Raw genomic sequence first — 22,886 nt, 5'->3', positions numbered from 1 at the left:
ATAAAAATCAACATCATTTCCATGCAGCTGGTCTATGTTCTCTCCAACTTCTCTTCCTTTGGGCACTTGGAATCTCAGATTCCCACTGTCAGGGCCACTTCAGATCAAGGTGTAGAGAAAGCAGGCTCTCTTTTCCTTACCCCACAGCTCAGAGGGTGCCCAACTCAGGGTGTCCAGAAGCAATATAGTTATCTTAGGTCAGGAGTCCCTGGATTTAAGCAACCCTGATTGCAGCAGAGCTTTTATGCCGACCGGGGTGGGAGGGTGCGGGAAAGCAAGGAACTATTTCCTTCCAACATGAATTCAAACGACCCTCTCCATGGAACCTTCTTGATGGCATACTCGTTCCCAAATCCACAGTTACCTCCTCTACCGCCAAATATTTTCAACACACATTTCTGATAATATGGTTCTACCCTGGAGTTTGCAAGCTTGTTAGAAGCTGGGATGAGAGACTGCCTGTTAGCAGATGCCAATGCTTTACTTCCTCAATATTTTCCCTTCCTGTGATAACAACCATCATCATTCTCTTTTTAGGAGACAGAAACCCATGCACAGAAATTTGTGTGCTGTTATTCGCAAGGTAACGATATTTGAGTGTTTACTCTCACGCTGGTGTTAATTAGTTCACAGCATATTTAAGTCTGGGAACAACACAAGTCAGCTAACATCTCCGAAGGACATCTTTTACACAGCTACATTATGTTCTGACAACACCCAAGCAGCTTTGCCAAGACACCAATGGTGACTGGTAAACACGGTTTTTGGCAAAGAACGCAGAGGAATTCCTCTCAACTGGCAACCCGGCAAATCCAGGTTTACAAATGTGCCACCCTTGGTTAATTAGTGACAGTGCTGGCTTTTAATTTAATTTGAAGCAATATGAGAAAAAAAAATCAGGAAAAAAAAAGGTGAATAAACAAGCCCACTAGTCCCGCTGCTGGAGAAATGAAGTCACACAAGCATGAATGATCCAGTCCCGCAAAGAGGTTGATGGATGTGGTTGCTTTTGAAACACAAGAACATCTGGCTCCCCAGCACAGCTGAGGGGGGGAAAAAGTAGGGTCCAAATTCATGGACACATTTCTGTCAGAGACATCCGGCAAACAGATGGCAGTGGTTCCAAATAAAGTCCCATAGATGTGCTGAGAGGTTTTTGAAAACCTGTGTGTGTTCATAAATGCATTCTTTTTACCCTTTGGTTTCCAGCTCCGTCACTTATCATCAGTTCTTTCTGCACTTGCTCGCTGTCTTCAGAGCAGTGATGTTTCCCAAGGCAGATACCTATAGAGGCCTGGACTATATTCTCGACCAAGCCTGGCCTGGTGTGAAATGGCATGTGGAGTCTCTGTCGGGTGACCCCCGACAGTTATGAGAATCAGTAGCCACCACCCCCCCTCCGAAATGCTAGTTAACATATTGTAAAGGTCAGCATTCAGCAGACACTGTGGGCAGGGCTCTGGACTAAGTGCTCATCTCATCTTATGTGGTCCTCATTGCAGTCTTTGGCAGTAGCCGCTCTCACGATCATGATTGTAAAGATTAGGAAGTTCAGGTGCATGTCTGAAGTTATCCAATTTGCTGGTGGCAACCACAGAATTCATTCTTAGGTCCCTCTTGGTGAAAGAATAGGGTCGTATCCACTTTCCTGCACTGCCTATAAAGATTTTTAGGGAAATAATGCACTCTTTGTTTGAGGTGGGTGAGCTTAGGCAATCAAAAGACGAGATTTTTGAGTTGCTGTAGTCTCTTGAACAATGAATAATATATTGTTTGGAGAATACCTCCAGAATCTAAATTTTAAGAGGGATTTTTCCTTTTTGCTGTGGCCTGCTTCTAGTCTGATAGATCCCTGTGAGAAGAAGGGGACAGAGTGCAGAGCTGAGACTTCTGGAAGGCACAATGGAAATCTGTATCTACTGGAGGACTTGAGCCTCCAGTGGGTAGGAGCAGTACCCTGGGATCTCATGTGGTGCCCCCCCCCACCCACCCCGGGGCTGAAAACAAACAGGAACAGAATTAATACTAGCAGTTAAGAACATCCTGAGGTTCACTCGCTCTCTTTCTCACAGGCAATCACGAATGTCTACAAACATCAACATCATCCATTCAGATGAGATATGAGAGAAATTCAAAGCATGCATGTAGAGGGCTTAAAAATAGTCACACTCAGTGATGTCTGAGGCTATCAGGCAATTCTATGGTTCTTCAAATCAGACAGGACACTGGCCACTAGCGATGCTGAAGCAATGCCTTCTTTCATTAAGCGAGACTCTAGGAATCTAATTCTTTCATTGACCAAACAGGACCTGGTGCTAAGATCTTCTGCAGAAAAGGGGTGATGGAGGCAAAAGTCGTGTTTATAATTATTGTTTTATGTGTGTCATACAATTTTTGAGACACAAGCATGGCTTAAATGGATAATGGAATAGATATTAGGCAAAAGAGTATTTTGCACATTTTCTGATTTTTGAGGCAGTGCAAAAATCCAGGGTAATTTGGTTTAAATTTTAGATACACGCAGCTATGTCAGTCGACTCAACTGGCAGCAGGCAGAGGATTCAAAGACTCATATTTCTGAACTGTAAGAAAAATACTTTATTCTCACAGGATTCATATCGTTATACGTGTGACAACACACGTGAAGACAGGGAAATTACTTTATAAATGTACATGGCGTGGACTCAGTATCCTGGTTAAGTCATTTGTTGAGTGTGTTTGTAATTGTTACTTCTATTTCTGTCCTCACTTCAGAGTGTTTCCAGGAGCTATTGCTGATTGCTGATGAGCAGATAGTGAGCTTGATAGGGGAATGAAGCCACATGGCTGAAAGATCTTTAAGGGTACTCCTTACTGCGGTGGAGCCTTGGCACAGGCAAAGAGGCACTCCCTTTGGAACTTGAGGAGATCATGATTTTAAATAGTCACACCTTCAAATAAACCCCAGTCTGGGAAAGTGCTCTAGATGGGGATGACAGAAATAATAAGATTATTAATAACTGGTAACACTTATTGGGTGTCTCTGTATGTTCCAGGCAAAGTGCTTCAACTCTTAAGAGACATCACTTTATTACAGTAACTATTCCGAAGGTTCTATTGCTATTCTCATTTAGCATTTTAGGAAACTGAGGCCCAGGGAAGTTAAAACTTGCTCAAGAGTAAATCTTGCCAAAAATAATTTTAAAAAATAATGGAATCGGGGACAGTTGGATGGCTCAGTAGGTTGAGTGTCCAACTCTTCATGTCAGCTCAAGTCATGATCTTGGGGAGCCATGGAATCGAGCCCGGCCTCTGGCTCCATGCTCAGTGGACAGCCTACTTGAGATTCCCTTTCTCTCTCTGCCTCTGCCCCTCCCCCTGCTCACTTTCTCCCTCTCTCAAAGGGAGTCAGCTTGAAGATTCTCTCCCTCTGCCCCTCCCTCCTTCTCTCTCTCTTAAATTAATTAATTAATTGTTTAAAAAAAAAAAAGAGGGAGCTGACCTAAGAAGTATACCTGCCTGAGAATGATGAATCTTTAACCACTTGGTATTTTAAAAAATATTGTATTTATTAATTTGAGAGAGAGAATATGTGTGTGAGTGAGAGAGAACACAAGCAGTGGAGGGGGAGAAGCAGGGTATCTATGGAGCAGAGAGCTTGATGCTGCTTGATGCCCAGAACTTGGGATCACAACCTGAGCTGAAGGTAGACACTCAATGGACTGAGCCACCCAGAAGTCCCTGGAACCACTTAGTATTAACATCTGTCAACTCAGCCTGAATTTCAGCAGCAAAATTTACAAAAGGGAGACTGTTACTCCCACATAGGCAACTTCCTCTTATCTGCTGGAGATGCATACCTGTTTGCCTTTACCTAGTTTTTAACACCTTACTCTTGGTTTCATTTTGTGCTGTCATAGGCTTTTTTTTTTTTAATCAAAAATTTTGCTTTTAAGGTATTTATTGCCTTTCTAGCATAAGTTGACATTAAAATGAATTTTTTATGAGTTGTTTTATATAAAGAAATTAAGGCGGAATTACAAAATCTTTGCACCCAAATGACCAATTTCAAATGGTTGGTTTGTGAAGTCTGGGCTTTAGTGAAAATGTGCTCACAGCATTTGGCTGAAGATGTTAAATATCCCACTACACAGGAAGCTGACTTTGGGGAAAATATCAAATAAAGCAGTACCACTTTTAGTTCTTCTCTCTTCACACACTGCCTGCCCCAAGGCAGTCTGCTTAGAAAAGTGGTATATCTTTTGAGCAGGACTCTAATATCAGAACCTCTGGCCACATCTCACACTGTGAACCCTTCATCCTCTGTTTTCCTGAAACTTCACCCTAATGACTCTAGCACTTTCTTCCTCCCTGTCTTTACCTGTTCCTCCCCTACCTCTTCCACCTTCTCTCCAACTCCCTCCCAATGTCACCTGGGTCTCACTATTGGCTTGCCTTTTCTTGTTTTTCTCTAAACCTGGTGTCATTTGACAATCTCAGCTGCAATTAATATTTCAGCGTGGTACAAGACTTCCAAACCTTTATTTTCAGCTCTGGCATGCTCTCCCAAAACTATAACATTCTATCCAAAACTCATTCTTATCAATATATCCTTCATGCATCTCAAATTCAATGCACCCAGAGTTGGTGTCACTAGCTATCTCTCTCTGAAGAACACATACCTGTCTATGCCCTCTCTTTTCCAAGCATGTCTGCTTCCTTGAATTTCCTCTTTGCAAATGATACAAGTTACCTAGGTGAACAATCTTTGCCTCCTTTTTCTTTTTGCTATCTAAAATAACATCGGTTGACAAATCCTCTCAGGTCCATTGCTTCAATACATCTCAGATCTACCCATTTATCTAAATTTTCCTAGATAAATTCTTCAGACTCACTCTTTCTCACCTGAAGTATGCCAATTGGTCTCTTCTAGTCTTTATTCTTCTCTTATATGTATCCTGTATAGCGGCAAGATCAAACTCCTTTTTCTTCTTCTTCTTTCTTCTTCTTCTTCTTCTTCTTCTTTTTCTTCTTCTTCTTCTTCTTCTTCTTCTTCTCCTTCTCCTTCTCCTTCTTCTTCTCCTTCTCCTTCTCCTTCTCCTTCTTTCTTCTTCTTCTTCTTCTTTCTTCTTCTTCTTCTTCTCCTTCTTCTTCTCCAAGCTCTATGCCCAACGTGGGGCTTGAATTCTAGATCTTGAGATCGAGAATTGCATGCTCCTCTGACTGAGCCAGCCAGGTGACCCAAGATCAAACTTCTTAAAGAACAGTCCAGATCATATCACTTCTTTGTTCAAATTTCAATGCAAACATTACATAGTTACATCATTCTATGCTGTTCAAAAGTCTCAGCCTGGTATCCAGGATCCATTGATGAGACCATACATCATTTTTCAGGTCCTACTTGGCATGACATTTCCTCTGGGAGTCCTTTTTGGAGTCCACAGAGCCCTGCTCTGAGCTTTCACAGAGACTATCCTTGCTTCTTACTCTCCATCACACTTTATTTTAAAAATCAGTTTAGTTTTTTATCTTACCTTAGACTTAGAGAGTTCACAAGAGCAGAGAGAATAGAAAATTTATTTATAGTTATATTCCAAGTCCTGGTCCTTGGGAGATATTTAAAAAAAATGCTTGTTGAATTTACTAACAAATAAGTGAATCTACTCATTTTAAGCAAGTAGATCCATTCAACTCTAAAATGTGGCTCTGGACCAAGTGACTTGTTGCCTCTAGTTTAGATAGCCTATTTCCTATCTCGATATGGTCCTTACCTGGCCCTACGTACCAATCCCCATAAAGCTAAAGTCAGCCTACTTTGATAAAAGCATAACTCAAAATGCTTCCTCCATCTTGAAACGTTCCTTGAGTCCCTTAGATATGAGTGACCTCTTTCACTTCTAAATCCTTGTAATATTTTCTTTGTCCCTCTTTTATAATACTGAATATGTTTTTTAATTTTTATATAAAAATTGTACATATTTAAGATGCAAACACAATGATTTTATATACATATACATGGTGAAATGATTGCTACAGTCAAACTAGTAGTCAACTACTAGTTTAAGTCAACTACTTCTTTAAGAAGTAGTCAAATCATCTCCTTACATAGTTACCTTTGGGGCGTGAGTATGACATCAGCACCTGACATCTACTTTATAGCAAGCATTTCTTAGCTTCCTGATTACTCTGCAGGCTCTGGGAATACAGGAGTCTTGCTTGTGTTATTTTTACCTAAGTACTCATTGTAGGGCCTTACAGAAAGGAAAAGCTTAATAAATCAGCATTTATTGGGGTGCCTGGAAGGCTCAGTAAGTTAAGTGTCCAACTCTTCATTTTGGCTCAGGACATGATCTCAGGGTGGGAGACTGAGCCTCGCATTGGGCTCTGCACTGGGTGTGGAGCCTACTTAGGATTCTCTCTCTCTCTCTCTCTCTCTCTCCTTCAGTTCTCTCTCTCACTCTCTCTCTCTCCAAATAAAAAAAAAATTCAACAAAAACAAATAAATAAATCAGCATGTATTGCCTGTAATGACTGAATGAATGAGTTGTATCAACAGACAATGGCATTCTTAACTCCAAACATCAAATCTGTATTTCTCAGAACTCTTGCAAGTTTTTGTTCAGACAGATTTATAATTTGAGAAATAGTGAAGTTTCCTCAATTGGTGATTAAAAGACTTGCCCTTAACCTCTCAGTCTACCCCATTGCCTCAGGGACCATTTTCATGCTGGCTTTGTCCAGATTTATGAAGGAACAATACGCAAAGTTCTACCTTAGGCCAGGAGTATACCTTTCACACTTTCCATCATGGGACTTCTCTAATGCCAGGGTATGAAATACCTCCTGGGAACCCACTCAGCATCCACACACATGCAACCCAGAAGGGCAGATGAGAAAACACAGAGGGGTATCAGGTGCTGGTGGCTAAAGGCTTCGCTCTTCTGTACTTGACTGAACAGTTTGAGACGTATCTCTTAATGATCCTGAGAGGATGAGATTCTAGTCACCCTCTCCAGTACCCAACACACATCCTTGGATTGGCTTTTCCTCTTTCCTATTTCATTCCCCCTGCCCCGAACACTTCTCCTTGCCATCACATTATCCAACAAACTACCTCAACTACCTCACATCTGACATCTCATATCTGCTTCTGGGTGAGCCTAAACTAAGATACCTAGTTGCTAAAGTCAGGACCAGATGCAAATCTGATCCTCTGCCCCAGAGAGTGAGAACGTTGCAGTGAATCATGAATGTTGTCGTTTTATCATCTTTTTAGCACACATCACGCCTAGAAGTAGGATTTGAAAAACAAAAACAAAGAATTTTACTGGTTCCTATGACTTCTTTCCCTAAGGAAAACTTTAAATAACCATTGTTGAGAAAGCTTACCAGCACACATGATATCCAATATACCCACATTGCTCCTCGAATGCTTTTTAGTTGAGGTAGAAAAGGAATAGTTTGTAGCATTAAGGACAGACTTTGACTGCTATGATTGTGGGTTTAAAAGTTAAAAATGCAGTTGACAGTTAACTGTGGCTAGTGGTGCTAAACTTATATATCAATGCAGAGAAAAAAAGGAAAAATTGATGGATAGAGAAAATGAACAATGCCCTAAAGGACATGCACATACCACCATAGATCATCGGGAACAGACAGCAGTGAAAGTGAATGGACTGAAAGCCCAGTCTGCAAATCACATGGCCAAGTCATCATTTTAGGAAGAGGCATTTAAACTACCACATTTACCTTTTCCCTAGTTTGTGCCAGCCCTGGTCTCATGTCCTACTCTCCTATATTGTTGGTCCCTGCAAGCATCCCTTTAAAGGATATGAGTAATAACTCAATTATAACAATTGCAGCTGTCCTCTATTAAATATGAGCCAAGCACTATTCTAAGCATTTAAAACCATATGGCATATAATATTCACCACAAGCTAATGAGATAAGCACCCTTATGATTCCCATTTTTCAGACGACGAAATGAAGGCTTAGGAGAGCTGCCTTAACTTACCTAAAGTCACATAGCTGGTAAGGGATGGAAACAGATAATGAGCTCAGGTCTGGGACTCATGATTCTGAGTTCTTAACTTCAGATGACTTGACTTCCAGAACTCCGGCACCCTACCCTCCTTTTATAGACCCCCAGATACTGGTCTTCCCCATATCAGATCTTCTGCTCTAAGCCATTTTAGTCATGCTCCTTGCTGCAAAATTGTGCTCTTCATCTATCTTCTCACCTGACCCCGGGGTGGTTTCACTATCTATTTTGTGATGTTTTCCACTAATCTCAACTATTTTCTGGCTTGTCCCTTCTTCTGAAATATCACCATCATCAGGAGTTTTTGGTGAAAATCCACTCTGTGAAATGCGCAAACAGATTTTCATTCATCCTGCACAGAAGTGTTTTAAACATAGTCCTTTTTTCCAAGAAAGTCTCTTCAACATGGAGAAGCCTAAGATTTGCACTTAGAATGCTTTATAGATTGTGCTCAGGTTTCTTGAGAATCTATCTCCATCTCTAAGATCTCTATTATGATATGTCCTAAATAATCTCAAATATCACCTTTATATACCATTTTCCCTACTACAACCAAACATCACATTTAACAACTTTTTAAAATTTTAGAATGGTTTTGTGCACGCAGAAAAATTGTGACAATGGTACAGCAAGTTCCCATGTACCCCACATGCAATTTCTTTTCTTATTAACATCGTATACTAGGATGACATGTTTGTTACTTTAATGAACCCACACTGATACATTATTATTAACTAAACTCCATACTTTATTCCGATTTCTTAATTTTGGCCTGATGTCCTTTTTCTTTCCAAGATTCCATCCAGGAAATCACACCATGAGTTGTCTCATTAGGCGCCTCATGATTGTGGTAGTTTCTTAGACTTCTCTTATTTTTTGGTGGCCTTGACAGGTTTGAGACTGCTCAATTATGTTGTAGGATGTGCCTCAACGAGGAATTGGCTAATGCCTTTCTCGTGCTTAGCCTGGGGTTATGGTTTTGAGGGAGGAAGACCACAGAAATAAGAGATATGCAACACATCCCACCAAATGCATGTAACGATCAACACGATTTTTCACTGTTGATGTTGACTTTGATCCCATATATAAGCTAGAGAATCAAGGTCATACATCAAGGTCATATAGCAGGTTTCTCCACTCTAAAGTTTCTCTCCCTTCCCATTTTCTGCTCTTTGGTGAAAGGGACTACACTTTCTCTACTACACTTAAGGACTGGGCAACTTTGCACACCCTGACTTAAGATGGATTATTTAAATATTTGGAATTAAATATTTGGAATTCTTGTGCACGGAAAATTTATTTCTTCTCCATGTATTTTATTGAATCATTTATTTATATCAATATGGACTTGTGGATATTAATCTTATATGTTGGTTTTTTAACTCTATGATACTTATTTATTTTGTTGCTCAAAGTTTTCCAGCTTTGGTCACTGAGATCTCTTCCAGTTGGCTCCTACATCCCTTTGGCACACTGTCACTGTGAGATTTTGTTTCTTTGTTTTGCTTTCAGCACTACTTTACTTTCTGGCACTAGAGATGCTCCAGGCTCATCTTCTCATCTTGTGTATTTCTGTCCCTAGTTCTAGAAATAACCATTTTCTGAAGGAGCTCTAGTTCCTTTTATTGGAGAATAGTATTAGAAACCAGGATCTGGGTGCCAGCTGTGCTCGTTGTTACTGGTTGCTTCTAAGCTGACTGAGCAAGGAAATCTATGACTGCACGCTAACCCCTGTTTATACACGTATCTATAAATATTTCTATATGTAGCCATCTATGTCTATATTAAGCTAAACATGAGTTCATACCAATGTCTCCAACTTTAATCTGTCACTGCATGGATCATTCTAGCCTCCTCCCCTCGCTTATCTATAAAGTCCCTCTCCAACAGTGAGAAACCTGGCTTCTGCCATCTGCCCTCCATTTACTCCATCGTTCTGTTCCAGGATACATGTCTAACAATATCAGAATTGTTAACCCAGACCCTGTGGGGAACAACTTTATCATCTAGAGTATGGCATAATGCCACGCTTCTGAAAGTTACGTATGAAAAAAATAATTCTAAGAAGCTTTCTCCACACTTTTGTTTGTTTATGTCTTCCTATTGATTTCTGCCGTAGGGCCACTTTACAGGGCGAATAAAAACCACAGCCTGGAATAAAGCAGAAGTTTTTGGGAACAAGGCATTGGGACGTATGAAAATGAAACCCACAAATACAAACACAGAATCAGTAGAGCAGGGCTATGAGAGGAGTCAGTGCAGTTTCAGACACAATTTTGACCGAGCCCAGGGCAGTGTCGCTAACTTTGGCTTCAGACTATCTGAAGGTTGGTGGCAGGCAACCATAGCCTGTTGCATCACGTCTTTAGTACCTAGACCTCAGAAACAACTCTAGGCCTGACCTTTTTGGTTACTAGGTGAAGCTACATGTAGAGGACAAGCTATTTTTGTTGTTGTTGTTGTTTGGTTTTTAAATCGATTTTCTTTTGAAGAACAGTTTTAAGTTCATGAAAAAACTGTGTACCAAGTACACAGAATTCCCAGTTGCTCCCTGACCCACAGCCTCCCCAGCTACCCACACACCAAAGCACAGTGGGCATTTGTTAAAGTCCACGCACAAGCCTACACCGAGACATCATTATTGCTCCATCATTTACACTACAGTTCATTTGTCCTATTGTACATTCTTTGGGTTTTGACAAATGCATAACGACACGTGTATATACCACTGTAGTATCGTACTGGGTAGTTTCATGGCCTAAAAAAATCCTCTGTGCTCTACTTGGTTATCCCCACCCTTCCACCCCCACCGATCTTTGTACTGTACAGCTCTGCCTTTTCCAGAATGCCATATAGTTAGAATCATAGATAGTCTGTAGCCTTTTCAGATTGGCTTCTTTTACATTCTTTACTTAAATATACATTTAAGTTTCCTGAATGTCTTTTCATGGCTCATTTCTCTTTCGTTACAATAGCTATAATATTTAGCTATAATAATACTCCATTGTCTGTATGGACTGCAGTTTACGTATCCATTCACCTACAGAAGGATTTCTTGGTTGCGTCCAGGTTTAGGCAATTGTGAAGAAAGCTGCTATAAACATCTGTGTGCAGGTTTTTGTGTGGGCATAATTTTTCAGCTCATTTGGGTAAATACCAAGGACCATAATTGCTGGATCATATGGTAAGAGTATGTTTAGTTTTGTAAGAAACTGCCAAACTGTCTTCCAAAGTGGCTACACCATTTTGCATTCTCACTAGCAATGAATGAGAGTTTCTGTTGCCCTACATCCTTGCCAGCATTTGATGTTATCAGTGTTTTGGATTTTCACCATTGTAATTGGTGTGTAGTTGCAATTTGTTTTAATTTGCAATTCACTAAAGACATACGATGTGAAGCATCTTTTCATATGCTTATTTGCCATCTGTATATCTTTTTTGGTGTGTCTGTTCGGATCTTTTGCTCCCTTTTTATTTGGGTTGTATAGTTGGGTTTTTTGTTTTTGTTTTTTTGTTTTTGCAGTAGAGTTTTAAGAGTTCTGTGTATATTTTGGTTAAGAGTCCTTTATCAGAGATATCTTTTAAACATATTTTCTCCCTGTTCATAGTTTGTCTTCTCATTTTCCTGATGGAATCTTTCCTGGGGGTAGAATTTTTTTTTTAATTTTTTATTTATTTATGATAGTCACAGAGAGAGAGAGAGAGAAGCAGAGACATAGGCAGAGGGAGAAGCAGGCTCCATGCACTGGGAGCCTGATGTGGGATTCGATCCCGTGTCTCCAGGATCGTGCCCTGGGCCAAAGGCAGGCGCCAAACCGCTGCGCCACCCAGGGATCCCTTTTTTTAAAGATTTTATTTATTTATTAGACAGAGAGAGAGAGAGAGGCAGAGACACAGGCAGAGGGAGTCTCCAGGATCACACCCTGGGCTGAAGGCAGCGCTAAACCGCTAAGCCACCGGGGCTGCCCAGAATTTTAAGTCCAATTTACCTATTATTTCTTTCATAGATCACGCCTTTGAGGTTGTACCTAAAATGTCATTACCAAACTCAAAAAAGGCATCTGGCTTTTCTCCTATATAAACTTCCAGGAGATTTAAGATTTTTCACTTTACCCTTAGGTCTCTGATTTATATGGACTTAATTATCGTGAATGGTGTAGGGTCTGTGTGTAGATTCCTTATTTTATTCTATTCTTTCTTTTATTATATTCCTATTTTAATTTGTTTTATTTTTTTGTGGATTTAGTCCTGGGCTCTCCATTTTTTTCCAGTGATCTATTTGGCTATTCTTTCCCTAATACCAAGACTTTATTTTTTTTATTTTTTATTTTTCTAAAGATTTTATTTATTTATTCATGAGAGACACAGAGAGAGAGGCAGAGACACAGGCAGAGGGAGAAGCAGGCTCCATGCAGGGATCCTGACGTGGGACTTGATTCCGGTCTCCAGGATCACACCCTGGGCTGAAGGTGTCGCTAAGCCACTGAGCCACCAGGGCTGCCCACCAAGACTTTATAATAAGTCTCAAAGTTGAGTAGTGCCGGTCCTCCAACACTGTTCTTCATTACAGGCTTGTTTTTAGACAAGTTCACTCTGAATGTAATGCAAAGGCACTCAGTCTTTTTTGTTTCATGTGCTTTCTTCTGGCTTTCCACTGTTCCAGCAGAGCTCACATTGAAAATACTTGACAAAATGGCCTTCTGTTCTTTTTTTCCCTCTTGCTTTAAGGAAATTTGATATCAGAGGCATTTCTTCTTAATTCTCTGTCTCCTGAGGGAAAGAAGTTGGTCTTTCTATCTAGTTAGATGACTGGGAGGGATGAAGGGAGGCTCCTGGATGCTTCTGGAATCATTCCAGACACCCTTCCTGGAAGATGTCTGGCAAACTAGCCACCACTGAGCAGTGTGACTCAGTTTTTTCTTGGGCCAGACCCTCTCCTGTGATGACCAGGAATATAACAGATAGTATTAAACACTGACTGGGGCAAAGTACTCTTTGCAATATAAGGTTCTAAAATAAGGAGATGTTGCAAAGAAGATTCCAGACATACTAAAGATTCTGGATTTTCTGAATTATATTTTTCTAATGTTGAAAACATAGAAAAGAGTGAAAATGTAGCTTTTTTTGAAAAAAAAATAAGCATAACATATATACTGTTCCAATTAGAAAAATTCCCTTCTCATGTTTAGTAGTGTTCAAATTAGGCTGAAAAAGAGAAAAAGAAGATTCAAAATGCTTGAGACTAAAGCAGGTATTTCGGATTGCCTTTTGTTATAGCAATATGATTTGTTTAATAATTCATATTTTAGAATACATTAATGTAAATGATAATTTTAGATTGTCATCAAATTTTTAAATATTCAACACAGGAAATTTTCATTTTTGTTAATTTTCTCAGATGAAATTGGACACTTCAGACATATATGCAGTTTCACTCATGGAAGTACATTCGAATTGTTTTGTTTTAGTAATATAGAACTAAGAAAGGTTTTCATATTTTATTTAAAATGAATAGTGCATTTCTGGATATGGGAAGCTGTTGAAATAGGAAAGGTAAGAAATATTGTGTTTTATTTTCTAAAATCCCCAGAAGAACAGAGATCGCCACAAATGATCTTGTCAATATTGTATTTTCTGGTTTCAGAAATGAAATAGCCATACAAAGAAAGTCTCTTTAATGTGCCTAATGATAAAAACAAAAAAAGACCAGATAGAATGATTCTGGAAGAGTAGTGATCAATCTAAACAAAAATACTTCGGACTATTTTAAAGCACTGCTATAAAATGCATTTTCTACTTTTTTGATTCTTTAGTATTATTTGGAAAATTTTACCCCCTGATACTTCCTAAGTCATGATCATCACATATACAATTATCCCCTATAAATGAAGAGAATCCCCACAATATTTTGTTGTCATTGTTATTATTATTAATGTGTTGCTGTTCTTTTGATTGTTTTTGGCTTAGTCTTCCGTCCCAACAACTTTGCTACTCTTCCCCCTCAGGTAAATCAGACATGTTTTATACTCTACACACATTGCATTCAAGGAGAGGATAATCTTGTGGTTTATCATTCACATGGGGACAATTTTGAGTATGAAAGGATGTACATTAAGTGATTACTTTGGTGCGACAGGCATAAACTGGACATTTCAAATAAATGAAATCATACACTGTATGATTTTGAGTGCCAAGTTGTTTCACTTAGCATAGTGTTTTCAAGGTCTATCCGTGTCATAGCACATGTAGGTGCACCATTCTTTTAGGGTTAAGTATATATTCCATTATATGATTATACGTTTTGTTTCTTCATTCATCAGTTGATACACATTTGAGTTGTTTCCATTTCAAGCTATTATGGATAATTCTGCTATTAAACATGGCAAGTTTTTCTGGGAACATCTATTTTCAATTTTTCTGGGTACATACCTACAATTGGGATTTCTGGGTCCCATGATCACTCTGTGATTAATGTTTTTAAGGAACTGACAAATAACTTTCCACAGTGGTTACATCACTTTACATTCCTACCAGCAATGCATGAAGCCTCTAATAACTTCCCATCATCACTATATTTGTGTTTTGTTTGTTTAAGATTATAACCATCCCAGTTCATATGAAGTGGTGGTGCATTTTGGTTATGATTTGCATTTCTGTATAACTAATGATATTTAGTATTTTTCATTGGCCATCCGTATATCTTAGTTGTAAAACTGTCTATTCACATCCTTTGTCCACTTTTAAAATTGGCTTTTTATTGAGTTGTAAGAGTTCTTTATATATTTTAGATATTAGGCCCTGCTCAGATATATGATTTACAAATATTTTATCCCAGTGTCTTCTTTTTGCCTTATCGATAGTGTCCTTTGAAGTACAAAAGTTTTAATTTTTTCTGTTCCTTTGTATTCCCTTGTATTTTTATAAGTATATAATTTTAAAATTATTTTTTCAGTGGTGCCCTGGGGATTACTATTAACATCTTAAATTATAACAGTGTAGTTTGGATTAATACCAACTCAATCTTAATAGTATATAAAAACTTGCTTCTATAAAGCTCCCTTCCCTTCTTCTTTAATGCTGTTATTGTCATAAATTATGTCTCTTTAGGGACTGTGTACTCATCAAAATAGATGTATTATTTTTTATTTATGCAGTTGTCTTTTAAATCAGATGATAGAAAAAAGGGGGTTACAAACAAAATGTATTATCTTTTATTTTATATTTCCATATATTGATACCTTTACTGTTGCTGTTTATTTTTTCATGTGTTCTAGTTACTGTCTAGTGTCTTTTCATTTCACTTTGAAGAACTTTTTACAGTATTTCCTGGAGAACAATTCTGCTAGCAGCAAATTCTATTTTTATTTACCTGGGAATGTCTTTATGTCTTTTTTTCTTTATTTTAAAAAAATTGTCTTGTTGGATATACAATAGTTGGTTAAAAGGTTTGTATCTTTTTCTTCAAACCTCTGAAATGTCATTCCACTGCCTAATGGCCTCTCTGCTTTTCCGGTGAGAAATAATGCTATTAATGTTATTTAATATCTGTTGTATGTGATAAGTCTTTTTCTTTTGCTGTTTTTGATTTTTTAAATATTTTAAATTAATATCGTGATTTCCTTTTTGAATCATGGAATATTTGGAAGTATGTTGATTACTTTTGAAATATTTTGAGATATTATAGTTATCTTTTCCTATTTAGTTCTGCTTTGATAGCATTTGGTATAGAGAACATATTCTGCATGGCTCTAATATTATACAATTTGTTGAGAACTATTTTATGCTCCAATGTATGATCTGTTTTTATTGATGCTCCATATCTACTTGAAAAGAATATGTATTCTGCACTTATATTGTACAGTGTTTTATATGTTTCCATTAGGTCAGGTATATTAATTCTATTGGCTAATTATCAGTATCTCTACTAATTTTTGGCTGCTGCTTATTTTATTAGTTATTAAGAATTTCTATTAAAATCTTCCTCTATTTGTCTATATCTCCTTTTATTTCTCTGTTTTTCTTTATGTATTTTGTATATTTTAGGTGCATATGAATTTAGAATCTTATTTCTTTTAAATTTATTTAAATGATAATGTTAGTAATATTTATTGCTTTAAAGTCTGTCTGATATTATCATAGCTTTATAAAATTTAATGTTTGTAGGATATGTTCTTTACATCCTTTTATTTTCAATCTATGTATCACTATACTTAGTGTTTACCATATAAGTGACATATATTCTTTCTCTGCCGCCATTCTTTCATTTTTATTTACATTTATTTTTATTCTATTTTCTTTTAATGTAGTCATCAGTATATATTTAAGTTTATTTCTATTATTTTATCACTTGTTTTCTTTTAGCCCAACATTTTCTTTATTCCTTTTCTTTTTTTCCTTTATTTCAAATTAATTATACAGTTTCGTTTCATTTTTTCTCCTATATTACCTTTGGGTTTTTTTAATTATTATTTTTAGTGATTATTCTGTAAATTACAAGGCCTATTTATGCCTTACTAGAAAAAAACTTTGTTTTCCTTTTGCTTCATTCTACACAAGGTAAGAATTTTAGAACAGTTTATTTTCTTTTACTATCTTTCAACTTCTCTGCTACTGTTTTTTTAGTCTCTTAATTCAGTGTGCACTTTAAACATCAGGAGATATTATTTTCATTATTGTTTTATATAGTCAATATTAATTTATATGTACTTACATCTTCACCTTTCTGTTTCTCTTGTTTTTGCATAGAGATGCTTTCCATATGGAGTCATTTTCCACTGCCTAAAAAACAAACAAACAGACAAAACAAAACTCTTTTTAAGATTTCTTTACTTCAGATGTGCTGTCAGTAAATTCTCTCGACTTTTATTCTCTGAATAATTTTACTTGGGTTTTATTTTTCCACATATTTTACTGGGTATAAATTTCAGGTGGGCGCTTTTTCCCCCAGCTCTTTGAAGATGGCATCTTATTGTTGTTAGGATTATTTATGTCCTCCAAAAAAGTATGTTGAACACTTAACTGCTAGCATATTAGGATGTGAACTGACTTTGGAAATAGGGTCTTTATAGAGCTAATCAAATTAGAATGAGATCATTAGGGTGAGCTCTAATGCAATATAACTGGGAGTGTTTTAATAAAAAGGAGAAATAAGAGATTGGAGTGACCCATCTATAATCCGCAGAATGCCAAAGATTGCCAGAAAACCACCAGAAGCCAAGAAAAGTTCAGGAAGGACTCATCTATAACTTTCAGAGGGAACATGGCTGCTGACACCTGGAGTTCAGGTTTCTATCCTCCAGAACTGTAATACAATTCGATCTGGTTTCTTTCAGTCAGCCAGTTTGTAGTACTTTGTTGCAGTAACCACAGCAAATGAGTACAATTGTCCTCTGACTCCTCTCTGTTCCTGTTGAAAAGTCTGTTAGTACTTTGATGTATCATTTTTCTCTGTTTTTATTTTTTTAAGATTTTATTTATTTATTCATGAGAGACAGAGAGAGAGAGACAGAGAGAGAGAGAGGCAGAGACACAGGCAGAGGGAGAAGCAGGCTCCCTGTAGGGAGCCCAATGTGGGACTCGATCCTGGGACCCTGGGATCAGGCCCTGGGCCAAAGGCAGGCGCTCAACTGCTGAGCCACTCAGGCATCCCTTTCCTCTGTTTTAAATTTTCTTTTTGTCTTTGGTTTTCAGCCATTTGACTCTACTGTATTTTATAATTTTCTTTGCATGCATCCTATTTGGATCCCATGTTTCTTTAAGATTTATTTATTTTTTGCAGGGGAGAAGCTGAGGGAAAGAGAGAATCTCAAGCAGACTCCCTAATAAGCATGGAGCCCAACACAGGGTCTGATATGGGGCCCAATTCTATGACCCTGAGACCATGTCTTGAGCTGAAGTCAAGAGTTGGACGCTTTACTGACTGAGCCACCCAGGCATACCCGGATCCCATGTTTCTTTGCCCTGTGATATGTTTCATACGTTTAGAAATAATCTTTAAAATATCTTTCTAAATAATATTTTTCCACATTTTTGTCTCTGTCTTCTCCATATGATATTCCAAATACACATTGTGTTAGTCTTATTTACCAATTTCCATATGTTTCATGTCATTTTCTGTGTTTTAATTTTTTTTGTTCCTCTGAATACTACAATCTGGATCTCCCCTCCTGTTATACCTTTTAGTTCACTAATGTTCTCTCACTTTCCTTACTGTTAAACTCATATTTTGAATCATCACTGTTAGGTTATTTTGGTTTTGGTTCTGGAATTTCCATCTGATTCTTTATTATATATTTCAATTCTCTTGTGATAGTTACCATATTTCAGAAAACTCGATCATTGACTATATTAATCACAGTTATTTGGAAATCTGGTTTGGATAACTGCAATATCTGTATCATCACAGATATGTTTTATTGTGTAAATCTTCTCTTGGCTTTCTGTCATTTGGTCTCGTTTACTGGCAAGCCTAGTAATTTCAGATAGTCTGCCAAACATTGTATATGAAAAATTATAGGTGCTCTGGTTGAAGTTGTCTTTCTCCAGAGAGAAGTTAATCACCTTCTGGCAGCAAACAGATATGAGAAAACCATTTTAATACAATCAGGCATTTAGATCATTCAAGGCTATGCTGTAGCTTTCTGCTGTTCTGCTGTTTCTAATTTGCCTCTATTCCTATAATGGAGCCCTCTGGAAGTCTCAACCAAAAGCCTGCAGTTTTACTGTGGTCTCCAGGAACAGACTTCAATCCCAAGTCTTATCTCTTCAGAACTATGAGTCAGGTAAATCCTTAGTCTGCTTGTTAGCCTCTTATCAGCTACGTTTGCTTAATTTCTTAACTCTTGCCCTTGGCCTATGGAGCTCAGGAACTGGCAAATTTCTTGAGAACAAAGTTGAATACAGAACATAGGTCTAGTTTCACTATTGTTTTCCCTTCCCCAGGATTCCCTTTCCTGAACATAGGGTGCTTAATTTTGTATCTTGAGGCTAGCAAGTCTGCCACAAGCACGAGCTTTTCTCCTTAGGCTCTAGGCCTCTCCATACAAATGAATAAAGTGGAAAATAGGTTGTTGAGTATAGACCTCCATTCAGCAATTATTCCTTTTCTCTGAGATTTTAGCTCATGACATTTGTTGGTTTTAGTTGATCTCTAGTATCTTCAAATATGTTTCATTGAATACATATTATTTTAATCCCATTTCTACCTGTTGTTCTCTAGGAAATTTTTTTTTCCTTTACACAAACTTTTTTATTCAGAAAATCTTTTAAAAATATTTGTATCTTAATTTTTTAAAATTTTCTCTTCACTAGATCTTTCCACAATTTTCCCTCAATTTCATTATGTTCTTCATTCTATTAGTAATAAAATGATCAAATCATAAAGATAAGCATAGGATTGGTACTAATTTTCTATGTGTGTGTGTGTGTGTGTGTGTATTAAAGAAAAGGGTAGCCATAAATGTTGAAGAATTTAGAAAGAAAGCCATCAGACCTACCCTAAAATTATTTATTTTTTTCCACAAACCTTCTGACCCCAAGCAATACTTTTTGGACTGCTCTACACATCAAATCCACCACCAAAAAGTAGTATTTTCACCACTTTTAGACTTTCTATCATGATCCTTTGGTTCATGTCCTTCTTTAGATTTTCTATTCATCACTAGAAGTATTTGCTTTCATATATGTTCAACAATTTTACTCTATCTCCATCAGGGGGTTGACCACTGAGAACAGTTCTAGTTTTTGCCAGTTGTCCCTCAGTGATTAGTAGTAGTAGTAACTTTTTACCCTCAAAATTATTCCTATTTGGGGAATTATTATATTGCTATCCTTTAGTCACACACATGACAAGATCTCAATTCTGGCTATATCAAATTGCATAAATCCTCTATTGAACTACAGACAAATTTATCTGAATGACTCTCTGATCCTTGCTCTAAAAGATAATAGTCATCTCATAATTATTTATTCCTAAATAGAAAGTTTGCCCTCCTCACACTGTCTCATTAAGTTAGCCATCTTTCTGAATTCTAACTTTCTATCAGTGACACTAGCATCCACTTGGGTTACTAAAGAAATGAATTTGAGAGTCACCTTTAGTTTCTACCCTACCTGCTTCCTAAGAAACATATGTTGAATCCTTTTACTTCTCTCTACCACCACAGCCACGCCTGTACCATAACATCAAACCTGGATTGCAGAAAGAGCAAAGACTCAATCCATTCTCTACCTGGTTCCAACATTAACATTTTCAAAATGTAAAAGTTGTGCATAGGAGCTGAGAATAGCAAATATAGCTTGGGAAAGATAAATAAGTAAAAAGTAATCCAAGCATTACATTTTTTCATGAGTCAGGAGCTAGACAAGTAAATGTTCTGTAGTAAGAAGTGGCCTTGCATTCTGGTAGTATTACTGCCCTGCTGAAAGGCTTTGTACCAGAGCTTTGGTAGCTTCTCATTGTGCTCATCATAAACTACTTACCATGGCCTACAGAACCCTCTTTGATCTGGTTATTACCCCCCTCCTTATCCAGCACCAGCCATGCTGGCTTCTTTTCTCCTAAGGTTCTTTACATTATTATTCCTTCTCTTCACAATTCTCATAGCTTATCTCCTACATTTCTTCTTTTAAGCATCAATTCAATAATTATCTCTCTGCTCCCCATGTTATGTCTCTATCTTAAGTGACCCCCAGTTATTCTCTGTCATAGCATATAGTTTATTAACTTTGTAATGCATGTGACAATGCAAAATTGTTTTTTGTTTGTTTATTTTCATTATTGTTCACTTGTGTATTGTTTACTTCCACCACTGTAATGAAGTTTGAGGAACCTTACCTTGTTTACTTCTGTAGTTCTCAGAGCAATACTGGCTTAAAGTAGGTGCTTCCTGAATAATTATTGAATAAATACATTTTTGAAAGAGCTCTAAGATTTCCTGCAAAGTTCTGAAAAGTTCTAATTAATCTATTATTTTCTCGAAATAAAATATAATTTCTCGAGTATTAGCATCTGTAATAAAAATGATTTATTCTTTGGCTTTATGTTTTGATTTCACATATAGTATAGCCAATTATATTTTATTGTAAGTCTAAAGCAGTTTTGTTATATCCTAGATCAAATGGGCTTTATGAGTCTTCCAGGGAGCCTAAACTGCATTTATTACCTTGTTTCTGTATGAAAATGTGGTCTGTAGTCCAAGTAACAAAAAATTTACTTTCCAACAAACTTTGAATTCAAAATTAATTTTGACATTGATGACAGTCTATATATAAAGTTCTGAGCAATCATTAAAACGTTGGACCAGAAACCAAGTTTCACTAATAACATCTTAGTATCCATGCAACAACCACATTAAGCCCTGTTTTCAGAAGTAGGGAAGATGTAAATGGTAAATACTTAAATGTAGTCCTTTATATGGAGCAAGAAAGGTGTTTAGTACATAGTATATACAGTAGATGTGAGTGCAATACTCCAATGTCTGGACAACCAGAAGGAAAGTCGTTATGTGGATTTCTTTGCTAAAAATGATCTAAAACCATTAAAAAAAAGAAAATATTTATTGGTACATTTATTGGTAGTTGTTTAAAGCAATATTAGGGTTGCGTATCATTTAGTTTTTTGAAATTTGTCTTAGAGAAGATAGGGGGACAGCAATCTCTTCTACACTAAAATAATGTTTGTTTTGCATTCATATTCTCTTTGATATTTAATTAGTCCATGAGATTATTAGAGGGCTATCTTCTCTACTACTTCACACAACTATTTTGTTGTTTTATTTTATACAAGAGCTTTTTGTTTTGTTCTGTTTTGTTTTAAATGAACAGGAACTTATCTGTTTTTCTGGCCAACAATTACAATCTAGTTTACTCAAACACAGGTAATACCTGAATTTCTATATTAAAGTAACAAAGTCAAAGTGTTGTTTCAATAAAAAAATATATAAATTTAGTGGCTGTCAGGAAAGAGTTGAAAATCAGCCCATATCTATATGTCAGCTGAACTCCATGCTTGTTATTCTTAAATGGGTCTCATTTTCACAGAAGTTCAGCAAAACAATAGAATTTTTAAAAATATTAAAGAAGAAAAAATGAGTTATGTCTGTTTTATGATAAATGAATATTGCCAATGAAGATTACGCGTTGTATGTATGTTCCTCATATTATTGAAATGTGTTTTTCCTCCTGCAAGACTAACATTAGACATAAAACTTCCCATAACAGGCTGTATTGGTCAATGTGTCCCTGGAAGAAGGTGTTTTGTGTCTCAGAGGTAGCATAAGCCCCATTAGATGTGTTGTTGCCATGGTAACTGCTCTCTCTTTTTTAATTGAATAGCATAGTAAGTAGTCTTATAAAACCCACCAACCCATAACTTTCTGGTGCCTCAAGGCAGCTTTAACTTAACCACCTTCTCTTTGTCTTTATTTTTTCAGTCTAAGGGATTCAGGTGTTTGGCTCCACCTGTTTTATGAGTCTGATGTGCCTCGGTGCTAAAATCCTTGGGTTGTTGACCACAGATAATTTCTAAACAAGAGCTCAGTGTAGTTACAAAATCAAGAAAAGAATACAAAACTTCAATTGCAGAAGCGAAAGCAAACTTCTACATAAAACTGTGTCTGTAAAACTCAGACTGAATAAAGCCAAGTATTTGATCTGATTTCACAAGAACTTATCTATACCTGGCAGGGTGCAAAGAGATCATACTAGAAACACAAGAACCACAAAGAGTGTTGCTTTAAAATAAGTCTTCAGCAACAGGCTTACATATTTTAAATTAAACAGAAATTCTCCTAGGATCCAAGAGTCCTATTTTCCATTCTGGCTCAAACACACACCTCATAAAATATCTGTGCCTTAGTGCAGAGAT

At 37.1% G+C, this 22,886-nt stretch overlaps 1 long non-coding RNA gene across 1 annotated transcript in view; it reads right to left on the bottom strand.

The window, feature by feature from the left end:
- The window catches only part of LOC119878961, a 29,762-nt gene extending 12,960 nt beyond the window's left edge, over positions 1 to 16,802 (bottom strand). Inside the window, exon 1 of the long non-coding RNA XR_005387256.1 lies at positions 16,731 to 16,802. This is a non-coding gene — a long non-coding RNA (uncharacterized LOC119878961). The remainder of the gene's footprint in view (positions 1 to 16,730) is intronic.
- Positions 16,803 to 22,886: the final 6,084 nt, after the last annotated feature.

The sequence above is a fragment of the Canis lupus genome, unplaced genomic scaffold, assembly GCF_011100685.1.
Source record: "Canis lupus familiaris isolate Mischka breed German Shepherd unplaced genomic scaffold, alternate assembly UU_Cfam_GSD_1.0 chrUn_S2154H2354, whole genome shotgun sequence".
Lineage (NCBI taxonomy): Eukaryota > Metazoa > Chordata > Mammalia > Carnivora > Canidae > Canis > Canis lupus.
This window is presented reverse-complemented; position numbering and strand designations above follow the sequence as displayed.